Source organism: Galeopterus variegatus, unplaced genomic scaffold (genome assembly GCF_000696425.1).
Source record: "Galeopterus variegatus unplaced genomic scaffold, G_variegatus-3.0.2 Scaffold382, whole genome shotgun sequence".
NCBI classification, from domain to species: domain Eukaryota; kingdom Metazoa; phylum Chordata; class Mammalia; order Dermoptera; family Cynocephalidae; genus Galeopterus; species Galeopterus variegatus.
In genome coordinates this window covers 126,121-131,279 of record NW_007726493.1, presented here as the reverse complement: position 1 = coordinate 131,279, position 5,159 = coordinate 126,121, and positions in this window count along the sequence as shown.

Genomic DNA, 5,159 nt, shown 5'->3' with positions numbered 1-5,159 from the left:
GGGGGGGGGGGGTGGGCCAGTCCCCAGCTCCATCCCTCAGATCCCCTGGCAGGCCCTGAGGCACTGGCAGGTGTTACTGGTTGTGGGAGGGGGCTCCAGTCCCCGGATCCATACCTCCAGTCCCTGGGCAGGCCCCAAGGCACTGGCGCAGTGTGCCTGGTTGAGGGAAGGTAGGTCTGGTCCCCGGCTTCATACCTCGGGTCTCCTGGTGGGCCTCGAGACTCTGGCATGGGGCACCTCATTCAGGGCAGGAGGGTCCAGTCCCCAGCTCCATCCCTAGGGTCCATGGGTGGTCCCTGAGGCACTGGTAGTATGCCTGGCCCGGAACTAATTTTTTGTCTTTTGCTTACTTCTAAAATGAGGGAAATTCCTTGAGAACCAGTACTTGAGCTCTGTTGTTGAGCTAAATTGCTGCTTTGCTGCTGTTTCCCTATAGAAAGCTTTTTGTGCAGGTCAGGGTTTAATGGTTGACCTTATAGGTAATTCTGGCTCTTCAGAGACCCAGTGCACCTGGGTTGTGTAGAAACTCTGATCTGGGCCTGAGTTTTTTCATCAAACTGCAACCCATGCAATTCTGCATTCCCAACCAGTCTCCTTTGAGTGGTCCTACACTGATTGGGGGGCAGATCGGCTGTCCTTTCTGTGTCCCAATATTCTCCAGGTGGGCCCATCTCCCCCACCAGCTGCATTTCAAACACTTCCCATGGGATGGGCCCTGCACCGGTCCCTTGTGTTGACTCACCGGCCTCTGAATGGCTCCCCTTTTTCAGTTGTTCTGGCTCCTTGCTCCTGTGTGGGTTCATGGGAACCCTATTAGTGGTCTTGCTGTCCTGGGGGGCACCAAGGCCCTCTTCTCCCCTGCCGCCTACCAGTAACTCCATCTGAAGGGCACAGCTGTGGCTTCTGCTGGCTCCTGCTCTGTGTGCTCAGCAGTTCCAGACTTAAAGTGGCTGTGGCCCGAAACCTCCAAGCAGTTTTTTCTTTCTCTCATGTGGCTTCTCCCACCTTCATGAACTCCATAGGTCTCTCCTCCTCTTGCCCTGAGTTCCAGCAGCCCTGCTTGGCTGTTGTTACATTTTTATAGTTGTAAACTGGTTGATTTGTGGGAGAGAGTGACCCTGGGGACTGTCTATTCCACCATCTTGACTGGAACCCTCCTTGCCCAGAATTTTTTGTTTAAAGTTAGAGAAAATTAGGTCTTATCATTTTTGGTTGTAGAGCTGGAAACAGGGGCTGCTGGCAAACATCATCCCCACCATGCGGAGAAAGCCTACCTTTAGAAGGATAAAATGTGGCCATAGTCACACAGAGATGTGCAGTTTAGATAGTGTGTGAGAACAAGAGGGAGAGAATGAACTAAAATCTTGACAATCTTGTTTAAGTCTCTGAACCCAGCTGTGAATGGACTCCCCCTTATGTGAGCCATAAATTCTTCTTTCTCAAAGTGATATAGTTGGATTTCTATCCACTGCATGTGAGAGAATTGATTAATTAAGAGGTTGGACAAACACCCAATAATGCAAATGCCATTTGTTTGCAATTAAGGAAAAAGTTTCCCAAGGGGAAATCAGGGATGTGCTTCATGTATTTATATTGAGCTAATAAGATTTTTTTAAGCACTTGGAAATATCCTGTCTGCAAATGCTGCTGTCAGTTACATCTCTGTAATTGTTTTCTGTGAGCTTTTTTTAGAGGCCATTTGGATCTCTAGAATGAGTTGCATATGCTGCCCCTCTGCTGTGGTTACTTTATGTACTGGAAAATACTGCTGTAGAAGGGACCTTAGGAAAACAGCCTGGTCAGATGGAAGTGGCCTGGAATAGGAGCCAGATATCTGAGTTCCTATCTGTGCTGTGCTGCTTAAGTACAATCACTTAGACCAGCACCCTGATTTTTCCTGTAAGTCCCAGGGGCTTCCCAGGTCACACAGCCAGGACACAGTCTAGAACAAAGGCCTCCTGACTTTTAGACTGTCCTCTAGCTCAGACTGACTTCCTTTCCAATTATAGAAGAGGAGCAGTGCTCTATTAGTTGTTAGGACTTACTTTCTTTGGTTACAGAGTATCCTGACTATTTAGCTCCATTTTTCCAAAATTCAAGAAAGAGGCCTGGGTCACAAGTCCAGTCCCATGTGAGCCACTTAACTTTCCTCTCTTTATGGCACAAGAGTTACCCCAGTGACTGGCTGCTGTCTTGCAAGTACATGCACTTGTCACAGAAGTGCCAGGAGAGAGTGTGTAAATGCATCCTGGAAGCCTATCGTGGCATAATGGGAAAAAGCCACTTGGCATCCATGTCCTATGCCAGTGGGTCTCTGAGCATATCAAGAAGGAACATGCAGGATCACTGTCTCAGTGGGAGGTGTCCAGCCATCAAGGAGGCTTAGTCAGACACCAAGGAGGTGTCCGGCCACCTCTATAGCCCCACCATCACACCGACAAGAACAGTGTAGTGAGAAATCCACTGGATGGGGAGAATGAGCCTGGTCAGTGACTCCCCAGTCATGTCTGGGGAAAGAGTCACATCTGCTCCCAGGTGGTTAAAAATAAAGGGGGGGGGGACTCAATGCTCAAATTTGTTTTAAAAATGCTTTGTCCAATAGATTTGATGATGCAGACAGTGCTTTTAATACTCTTAACTCCTTGTGTGTCTCTAGGTAGACTAAGATCTACTGGGCGATTCTCTTCTATGAGACTCAGTCACTTGCTCGGGATTGTTCTTCCTATTTGGCAAGGAAATCCGTTTTGAAAGGAATGCTTTAGTTGATCAATGCATCCTGAAGAAATGCTGAAGTAGGTGACCCCACTAGATCAGAGTTTTCGAAACATTTTTGACCATGACCCACAGTAAGATACATACTTCATCCCATAACCTGGTACAAACACATCTTTATGTAAAAAACTGAAACAAAGCATTCAGGACACACACCAAATCCCTACTTTGTGTGACATATCCTGATAGTTGCACTTGGTTCTGTTCTCTTCTGTTTGATTCCATTTCCATTTTTTTTAATGGTGGTTGAGACATCTTAAATTGACCCAGTAACAAATCACAACCCAGAGTTTAGAAAATATTGCTTCCAGGATGTTTCGAGGCTGTTTGTTGAGTGCCTAGGACTTTGCTTCCTCTGTGTGCAAGGTGCTGTGGGTGCTGCTTACCTGTCCTGGGGAAAGACAGGAAAAAGCCACACAAAGCACATTAACCATTCCTTCACACTTCAGGGAGCTAACTTGGAGGCAAGACACTGAAGTAATGAAAATGCGATACAAACAGCAATACAGGAGCTCAAGACGAGGTAAGTCAGTAAACCTAGAAGTTGTCGCTGGGCAGTCAGGACATAACTTTGGACCAGATCAATGCTGCTTATTCATTCATTCACTCCCTCTATGTCAGTTTGTATCCTCTGAGAAACAGATGGGATTAAACTTGCAAGGATTTTATTAGGGAAAATGCCCATGCTAGTTTATTTACTGGAAAATAGTGCTTGTAGAGGGACCTTAGGAAGACAGCCTGGTCAGAGGGGAGTGGCGAGGCTTGGAGCATGGTCAGATGCATGTCTGACTGGGGTGGAGGAGAGAGGGAAGGAAGGTTGAGCAGAAGCATTCCAGATGGCTGTGTAGTCTACAGAAGGTTTGGGAGGCTGCTGGGGAGCCCCAGAGCCAAAGCTGGTCATCCAGGAAGTCCCATGTCTCCCAGAAACAGGACTGTCGGAGGGTCCCTGCTGTGCTCAGTCACTGGGTGGGAGCAGTCCCACGAGGCCAGGCTCTGCCCAGTGTGGAGCGGGCCCCAGAGCGCAACAGCGGGGCCCTTGACCAGCTGTGCCTCAGTACCCCTGTGCAGGAGGTGTGATGGGCGAGGCCTCAGGGCCGCCACACTCTCCTCTTCCTCTTCCTCCCTCTCACTCCTTCCTTCAACCCTAAGCCAGCTATCGTAATAGAGCTGGGGAGGCCGCCATGAGCCACACCCAGCCTTGCCTCCTGGAATCCACAGTCTGGGGGATGCGGATAAGAAGGAAAGAATTCCACCAGCGGATGCAGAGTGGCCATGTGAGAAATGCTCCCCAGAGGAGGGCCTGGGGACAGTGAGAACTCAGAAAGCCAAGGATGCCAATCTGCGATCTGAGGGATGGATAGAAGCTGGCTGGGTGAAGGGGTGAGGGAAGGGTGCTCCTGGCAGAGGGACCAGCGTACGCCCAGGCTGGGCAGTTTCTCACAGATGGCAGGGATGAGGGGCTGAGCCACAGCCAGGGAAGATTGAGCAGAGCAGGGGAATGGGGGTGCTGGGAGAAGGTGGGGAGTGGGCAGGGCACACATGACCTAGAAGTTTCTTTACATCAGGGTCGACATGATCCGCTTTGCATTTTGAGAAGACTGTTCTGCCTGCAGGGTGGACTATGGGTTAAGGGACAGAGTGGAAGTAGGGACACTGGTTTTCCAGGTCACAGACAATGCCATCGTCCCAGGGAGAGGTAATGATGGTGGAAAGCGCAGAAGATGCAAATAGAAGCGCTGAAGAGGCTGTGTGGACAGAACCTGGAGATGGAACACATGTGGGGCGGGAGCTTACACCAGCCCGCTGCCTCCTGTAAGAACAGGACGCTGGCAGAGGGTACAGGCAGAACCACTGCCCCGCCACGTCCCCCTGTGGACAAGACCGCACATGTTCTCACCCCACGCATCCCTTTCCATGTCCCCTGACTGTCTGCAAACACCAGGGTCTCTGTTCCACTCTCTTGGCGTTCATTTCCCTCAGCTGCATTGCCAGCTTTCCAGATTCGGCCTGCAGAGAAGCTGCCTGTCATAGGAGTCACACATCCCCGAAGACCCAGAGTAATTCAAGAGCAATTCTTCCAAAGCGTTAGGGGTAACTCTGCTTCGTGGCTGGAGTGGCTCCTCCATGTGCCAGCAGCAGAATACACTCCGACTACAACCTGATTCTTGAAAAGCTTTTAAATTTAAGGGGTTGAATTATTTTCTGTCTTGTATGTAAAGTGAGACTTTATACTTCTCTACTACTATTTAGAATGCATATATTGCAAGTTCACGTAGACTATGGTTACTTGGGGTTTCTGCTTTCCCGAAGCTTGTGCCATCCAATGCCTCCCAGAGCCAGATGCTCATACTCAGATTTGTCCAAGCTCTTGGACTCCCACCCCAAGC